Here is a 9,099-nt window from a genome sequence, read left to right on the forward strand (position 1 = left end):
CAAATTCTGTGAAAAAAGTTTGAGCTTTGGAAAAAATATTTTTTTAACAAGAATGATAATTTTAAACCAAGAAAGATGAATTTTCAAACAAATAAAAGATAAGTTCTACCAAAAGATGAACTTTCAATCCAAAAGGACAGACTCTATATTAAAAAAGACGAATGTTCTAAACAACAGTTAAATTTTCGAACAAAAAATAGCATTTTTAACGGAAATAGTAGAATTTATTCAATATTTTAAACAATAAAAGAAGACTTGTCTAATAAAAGATGAATTTTCAATCCAAAAGGACAGATTCTATATTCAAATAGACGAATGTTCTAAAAAAACAGTTAAATTTTCGAACAAAAAATAGAATTTTTAACTGAAAAAGTAGTTGATGTTTAAACAAGATAAGTAAATATTCAACCAGCGAGCAGATATTTTTTACCAAAAAAATTAATATTTACTTCTACATGATGGATTTTCTATCCAGAAAGATGAATGTTCATCAAGACAGTTGAATTTTGGACCACAAAAACTGACTTTAAAAAAAAGTTTAACCAAAAGATAACAGAAAAAATTGTACTTTTAACCAAATAGTTTAATCTTCAACCTAGCAATATGAATCAATAACCAAAAGATCAAATTTTCAATTGTAGTTTTTTAATTATAAAGAAATAACTTTGAAATATAAAAGATGATTTTTCAACCAAAAAGATCAATTTTACCAAAAGATGTATTTTCAATAAAAAAAATATGGATCCAAAAAGACAAAGGTTCAACAGGACCGTTTAATTTTTTATTAAATAGCAAAATTCTTAACCAGAAATGTGAATTGTGAACCCTAAATACGATAGAAGACTTTTAAAATATCAAGACTTAACTTTCAAACAAAAAGTATAATTTTCTAAGAAAATAGTAGTAGTTTTAACTAAAAGAGATAAATTCTGTTGCAAAAATGTGATAGTAGGCTTTTAAAATTTTAAAAAATTAACTTTCAAACATAGAAGATTACTTTTCTATCAAAAAAAGAATTTTCAATCCTAAAGAATGAATTTTCTATCCAGCAAGATGAATTTTCAACAGAACAGTTAAATTTTTAAACGAAAAAGGTGACCTTTAGAGAAAATAGTTGAGTTTTCATAAAATAATGACTTTTTTAGAAATTAAAGATAATTTTATAACTAAAAAGATGATTTTTCAATACAAAGGTTAAAAATTCTATTTGGTAGAAATTTAAACTATTAGTTGAATATTACTATTAACTATTAGTTAAATTTTTGATCACATAGTAGAATTTTTAACCAACAGAAAATTAATTTTAAGCCTAAAATAAAATGGAAGACTTTTTTAATAAAAAGAATTGACTTTCAATTAAAAAAGATTATATTTTAAGAAAATACAGTGAAACTCTTCTATAGCGCCGATTTTTAGGCTGACGGTGGGTGGGAACTATCTCATTATAACCCGCTCCGCTTTTGTTTGTTCACGCCTGAGTGCTCGCCTGAGTGACAACCACAGACCTTGCGCACCCCGCGCAGCTTCTGTTACACCCAGCAGCCCAGCGTTAATTCTCGAAAGGGTTATAGAAGGAAGGGCTCTTAAAGGGTTTCACTGTAGTTGATTTTTTTACAAAATAATTAAATTTTCAGCGAAATAGTACAATTTTTAGATAAAAGGGATCAAACCTAAACCAAAAATATAACAGTGGAAGTTTCTATAAGAAGTATTAACAAAAACAAAACGTTGAATTTGTAAACAAATAGTTAAATATTTAACATGCAAAGATAAATCTTCAACCAAATGATCAAATTTTTTAAACAAAAAAAATTATTCTTCAACCAAAACCAGTTGCATTTTTAAGAAAATAGATGAATTTTGAAGTCAAAAAGACAAATCTTCCAGAATATTATACTTTTTAAATAAATTATTAACCTTCAATCATGAATGATGAGTTTTCAACCAAAAATGTGACTTTGTAAAACAATATTGGAAATTTCAACAGATTAATTAAACTTGTAATAAAATTGTAGAGTTTGCTGACAAAAAGATTAATTCTGAACGCAAATAAAGAGAATTAACTTTCAACGAAAAATATGACTTTTAAGAATATTGTGAAACTTTAAACAAAATAATTAAATTTTTAACCAAAAGATACGAAATGTGAACAAAAAATATAATAGTAGACATTTCAAATAAAGAGTTTACTTTCAATCAAAAAGATGAATTAAAAATAAACTAGTTGAATTTTCAACAAAATAATTGAATTGTGAACCATATACTAGAATTTGTCATCAAAAGAGAAGGATTCTGAACTAAAAATATACTAGTGTACTTTTTAATTAAAAGTCATTTCTTTTCAAACCAGTAAATAAGACTTTTATACCAAAAGATAAATTTTCGATTTAGAAGAATCAATTTTCTAACGAAAAGACAAGTGTTCAATAAAACAGAGTTTCGGAATTATAAATAATTAATTTTTAACAAAATATATTTGAAATTGTTTTCAATAGAGAAAAAAGATAAAAACGGGAGAGTATTAAGTTTGGAAATTATAATTTTAATGTTTTAAATAAGAAATAGAATAGAAGTTGTACAATGAAATCTGTAATTGAGATTCGCAGTTCGTATTTCTGAACCAATGGAAAAGTTTTTTTTTTTTTTCACAATGCTCAAACATAAATTCTTAAGAGAACTGTGGTTTTTAATTTTTTAATTTTTTTACAGATCAATACTATTTAAACAAATAAACACACAACATTGCCCATTTCAGCTTTGTGAGTTTTCTTCTGAAAACAATTATAAACAATTTTATAAAAAAATTCTTGCTATTATTATTTTATGATAGAAAAAAATTATGAAAATAGCATAAGTTTATATTTACTGTTTTTACAAACATTTTTATGAGCGAATTCTTAATGTAAAAAATGATTAACACTTGTCATCAAAAGCATACATGTATATACTTCGAGATTTTTTAAACATAAATAATATAGATTGTTAATATTCATATCTATAAAAAAATGTCACAATCTGTTGTTCCATTCTAGAAAAAAGTTATTTTTTCTTCAATAATATTTGTGACAAGCTTAATCGTAGTGTTGAACCAACTAGATTGATTAGCCATTGACATATATCTATTTGTTATAAATAATTTTTTCCAACAAAAACTAAATGTATATCATTTTTACATGAAAATAAGATCAGAATATTGGAGTAACAATTGATATTTATAACAATAATTATAAAATTATGTTAAAAAATTTTGAATAAATAAATAAAGATTCAGCACTCGAATCAATCTTGGATTTGAATTGTTCTATTAAGTTCTTCGATTTCTTGATCAAGATGATTTATTATCATAATTAAGCTCACCATAAAAATGATTGAAGGCAAAATAACTTTATTCTACAATTAAACGTCAGATTGTTAGATTTTTAAAATAAAAATTGTTATTAACAATTATGCCAATTATTATTTAGTGTATTATATATATTTTTTGAATCAATCATCACACTAATTATCATTTTAACAATAGTAAAAAAAATCTTCTGCAAAGAAACGGATGGTCAGAACATAAACGTGAATCACTTCTAGTCGCAAAAATCCATTTAGTTGTGAGAAAAACTCGTTTATTGAGAATTTGTTTATAAAAATGTATATATAAACAGTAAATGTTAACTTATGCTAATTTCTTTTTAAAATAATGACTCTACCGTGAAAAAGACATTTTTTCCGTGAGAAAAAAACGCTGGTAAGAATCTGATTGTAAAAATGGTTTATGGTGAATAAACTAAATATTATTAGAATTATTTCTGTTATTTGAGCATAGATGCAATAATTCAAGCTAATCTGAGTTTCTTTCTATACTTTTTTTTAAATAAAAAGTTACTTTATTTGTTCATAATATATTGTTATTGCTCTGTAAAAAAATTAACAAATCACAAGCCAGATTTAAAAAAAATATATAATGCTGAGCATTTCTAAAAAAAAGTATAAATTGGTTTAGAAATACGACGTGTGGGCGGTTACGAACTATAAATTCTTATTCTACATCGCTTGGTAATATTATAAACAAATGTATTAAACAAATGCATTACTCGGGTATTTTTCGACAACAAATTTGTATTTTTTCGATGCCACTTTTAACGTTAGGAATCTCATGATAATTTCAGGAAAATTCATCATTTGTTGATAAATTTTATAATTTTGTAAAAAAATTTATTATTCGAGCATTTATCAACGAAAAAATTAGGTTTTTTCAATGCCAGTCCTTTTAATTGGGAATTTCATAATCATTTTAGCAACAATCATAAATAGTTAATAAATTTGATGTATTTTTAAACAAGTTTAATAAACCAACGCATTATTCAGGTATCTATCAACAGAATAATAATAATTTAATAATAATAAAAAATAATTTCAGCAAAATTCATGACTAGTTCATTAATTTTCTGGTATTTTTAAACATATTTATTAAAAACATTCATTATTAGGGCATATTTTGATGGGAAAATTATTTGTTTTTTTCAGTTTTAGAATTTTTTAATTAAGAATTTTATAATAATTTAAGAAAAATGCATCATGTGTTGATTAATTTTATGTTTTTCTAAACAAAATTTAAATAAATTTGACAAAAAATTAATGGAAAAGATTCCACTGATTTTAGTAAAATTTCAATGAATTTACAGGGGTTTAAAGAAAATCAAAGGAATTCAATGAGATTCATATAAAATATAAATTTTAAAAGCAATTAACTGAGTGAAAAACAATTTAATAAATTTAAAAAATTAATAGAATTGAAGAAGTTTTAAATAAATTCAGAAAATTAGATAGAGATCTAAAAGACTTCAAAATGGCTTAAATAAAAACGGTTAAAATCTCTTTGAATGTAGTGAAATTGAGTTAAAATCTTATAAAATCTCTGGAAATCTTTTAGCATCTCTTACAATTTAATAGGACCTATAAAATATTTTAAACCCTTCAAAATCCTTTCATATTGTTAAATAAATTAAATATTTCTTGAATCTCTAAAAATCTCTTCAAACATTTAAAGACTTTTAAAATCTTTTGAAATCCATTAAAATTTTTAAATCTCTTAAAAAAAGGTACGGTATTTGAAAAAATACTGTGAAATATTTTTAATCTTTGACTATTTTATCAAATGATACTCAGGATTAATTAAATAAAATATTTGAAAAATTAAAAAATCCTATAAAATACCTTGCTTCCCTTGAATAAATTTTTCAAAATCGACTAAAATATTTTTAAATTCCGTGACATTTTATGAAATCTGATGAAATTTCCTAAAATCCTGGAAAAATTTACTGAATATAATATGAGAGCTTTAAAAAACACTGACGATCACTGAAATATTTTTAAATATTATAAAATCCCGTGAAATCTTTTAAAATATCTTAAAACTTTATAATAATCAGAGATGTTCAGTCATTTATTCGAATTTTTATGAAAAATGTATACTTGATTGAATAATCGAATAAATCGAATTTCTAAGATTCGGCTTGACTTTTAGATTTATTCTTTTACCAAAAATGGAGTTATTTTGACTTTAAAAAATTATTATATCTTAAAGAAATCAAACTACTGCACACCTCTCGTAATATCCTACGAAACCCGTATCCTACAATATTTCAAGCGCTTTGGAATCCTTTCAAATGAATCAAAATAGTTTTAAAACTCCTTGGAATCTTTTAAAATTTCCTTAAATATTCTAATTCCTTTGAAATCTTTTGAAACCCTTCGAAATTTTTAAAAGATCTTGAAAACTCTTCAGAATTAATAAAAATAGACTCATATCTTAATAATCCCTTCAAAGATTGAAGTCTATTAAAAAGTTCTCATGATCTTAAAAATTACTCTGAAATATATCAAAATAATTCAAGACAATTCAGAAATAGGTATAGAAAACGAGTACATATTAAATAGTGATTAACCCGTCAGTTATTTATTGAAAGATAAGTAACTGTAGTGACTTTATCTTAAATAATTTACGAAAAAATTATAATTTTTTTAAAGTTCCATTATGGGCTGCAAATACGGTACCATAGACACCAAATCTTTTAAAAACTTTAGTACTTTAGTGTCCTTAACTGAATGTTGGATATAATCGGGAAGATAGGGACCGGTCTGTGTCTATTGGGGTGGTCCAAAAATGCATTGAAAATTTTTTTCACTCTAGAGGGCAAGCCCCTCCCCCTCCTTCCCAAAAAAAGTTTTCTTTTCCGGAGAAAGAAAATAAGTAATTTTTTCGAAATTCGCATATTAACACGTGTCACCGGGCACTTTAAAATCCCATTTAATTAACATGGGGAAATTATGAGTTTTCGAAAAATTGAACTCATTTTTCCGGGTTTTATCGAAACGTGCCAAACTTTTAATGGATTGAAGAGGAGTGTCCACGAAATAAACTAGTACTAATTACTTTGATTCCCAACGTACCCTTACCCTCCCCGCAGCGGCCCAAATATGAGCCAAAAATACAAGAACTACATGTTTACATATTATTTTTAATTTTGAGGAAATTCAGTTGTCTTTTTTACACAAAGAATTAGTAATGGACAATTTGATTATTTACCATGACTTTTTAAACAATTTTTAATTGTTTAAACGATTGGAAATTATTTAGACAATGATTTATTATTTATTTGTATAATTTTTATAGATTCAGGCAGACATGTCCACTTTTTTCAAATTGATATCCTATGGTACTTTTTGTTAAATAATTACGTAGTTTTGATACATTTCTTCTAATGTTTAACGAGTTCCTATCTATTTACAATATTTTCATTTGTTGAAGCAGTTACACATACAATTATACGATTCTAAAAGTATTTTCAGAAAAGTAACTATTTAAATAAATTATATTTGCTTCAACAATTAAAAAGTGGTTAATGTATTCTTTCTAAACACTATACAATCAGAAACATAATTGTATTTGTTTTATTTTTTTCATTTTTTTTGTTATCGAAAAATTACTGCTTGAACAAATAAAGACTGTTCAGACAAGTATAAATGTATTGGACATTAAAAGAAATTTATCAAAATTATGTAATTATTCAACAAAACGTAGCAGAGAGTACTAATTTGAAAAGAAAGTTGATATCTCCCGCTCAATTTTCAGACATTTTGAAAATATACAACAAATAATTGTTTAAATAACTACATAATATTTTTAGAAAAAGGTACTACTCCAAACAATGATGAACAATTACATTTCAATCAGAAAATACGATTATTATTACATTTTTGAGAATCAATCATTGTTTAAATAATTTAAATTTGTTTAAACAATTGAAAATTGTTTTAAAAATCATGGGAAATGTTTAAATTGTTCAATAGTTTTTTTTAGGGGTCTTATTTAGGGCAATGTGAGAAGGGTGAGGGTGGGTTGGAAATCAAAGTTATTAGTATGGTTTTATTTCGTAGATACTCCTCTTGAATCCCTAGAAACTTGAGAACGTTTCAATGAGACCCTGAAAACCGGTAACACGTGTCATAATTCAAATTTCGAAAGAAAAAAGTGATGGATTTTCTTTCTCCATAAATGGAAACTTTGAACCACCCTAGTGTCTATAGCCTCTAAAATAAAAAATCAGGCTCTACAAATTTCTTTGAAATTTCGTCATTTTTATTTTTTTTTTTTATTTTTTGCGTGCAAATTGGTCAATCTTTGTGGGCTATAGGTCATTTTGAACCAAAAAAGTAATTTTTTCGTCACTGTACACTGGGTGATCAGCTGATGGCTTGTGGGTATTAGCCTATCCATCTGCGAGAAAAATAAAATTAATGGAGTTAAGGGTTGATGCTCGATTTATTAATGATGATAATGAGCATGAATTTGCGACCTCGTGCTGTATTTTTTCGATGGTTTAAGCGAGACTCATATCTCAGAAGGACGCAATTAGAACTGGGATTCATTTCTTATCACAAATTTGTCGCGTAGACTAAGATAGTAAGTTTCAGGGCAGATTGCATAGTCTTACCTGTAACCCACAACAGTGGGTCAAGGTATATGGGTCACGCCCTCATGCGGGCGAGGTGCCTCAATTTAATGCCTTGACGTATACCTGTTGACTCTTTTTTATCGAAAGCCTTGCTTTATTTAAGTTCATTAAAAGACACCAGGGTCACATTAGGAATTTCGTTGAACCAAGGTGGCAGGAAATCTTCATTTTCAAAATGCCTTAATTTTTTGAGCAATTAATTATGCTTCGAATTTTTGCAATAATTTTGAATGTTTTCAAAATCGATAGAAAAGTAGATTAATATTTCATGCTTCCCATGTTTTACACTTGTAAAAAATCAAGAATGGAATTACAAAATCAAAAAAGAGGCAATATTTTATAAATTTCAAAGAATTTCCCATTGCATTTTTTTACTTTATTATTATTAATATGGTCACGTAACAAAACTAAATAGTTGAATTTTCAAATAAAAAATATTAAATTTCAAACCAAAATATTTGCATCCTTAACCAAATAGTAGAATATTTTTACCAAAAAATATATAAATCTTAACCCAAAACACAATAGAAGTCTTTTTAACTAAAAATAATTAACTTTCAATGAAAAAATATGACATTTCATGCAAATAGTAGAATTTTGAACAGAATAATTAAATTTGTAACAAAAATGAAAACATTTGAATCAAAAATATTTATAATAGTCGACTTCTCAAATAAGAAGAATTGAGAAGAAAAAAGTTGCATTTTGAATCCAGTAGTTAAATTTGCAGACCAAAAAGATTAATCTTTTGGGATAAAGCTGAATTTTTTTTTTAAACAGGTTTATTTAACGTCGCATCTACATCCAGGTTATTAGCGACGAAATATAGGTATTATTCGTATGAAGAGACAGTATTTGCTTGGGACAAGATTAAAATAAAATTACTCACATTATCGAAATAAGAGACATTAAAGCATTACAAAATATAATGTTTCACTTTTAATTTCGGTAGCTGATTAGTTAACTGTATCAGGGGAAACAAGTTTGATTCTTTGAGATACGAGGGTAGTTCAATAAGTCCTTAGAATGACCAACAGATGGCGCGCGAATCGCTCCAAATCATCTGTTTTCAGTCAGCACCACTCCCGACTAG

At 25.8% G+C, this 9,099-nt stretch overlaps 1 protein-coding gene across 1 annotated transcript in view; it reads left to right on the plus strand.

Moving 5' to 3' along the window:
• The window catches only part of LOC117170967 (soluble guanylate cyclase 89Db-like), a 154,223-nt gene that overhangs the window by 121,579 nt on the left and 23,545 nt on the right, over positions 1-9,099 (plus strand). The gene's annotated exons all lie outside the window — the stretch shown is intronic.

The sequence above is a fragment of the Belonocnema kinseyi genome, chromosome 4, assembly GCF_010883055.1.
Source record: "Belonocnema kinseyi isolate 2016_QV_RU_SX_M_011 chromosome 4, B_treatae_v1, whole genome shotgun sequence".
Classification (NCBI taxonomy): domain Eukaryota; kingdom Metazoa; phylum Arthropoda; class Insecta; order Hymenoptera; family Cynipidae; genus Belonocnema; species Belonocnema kinseyi.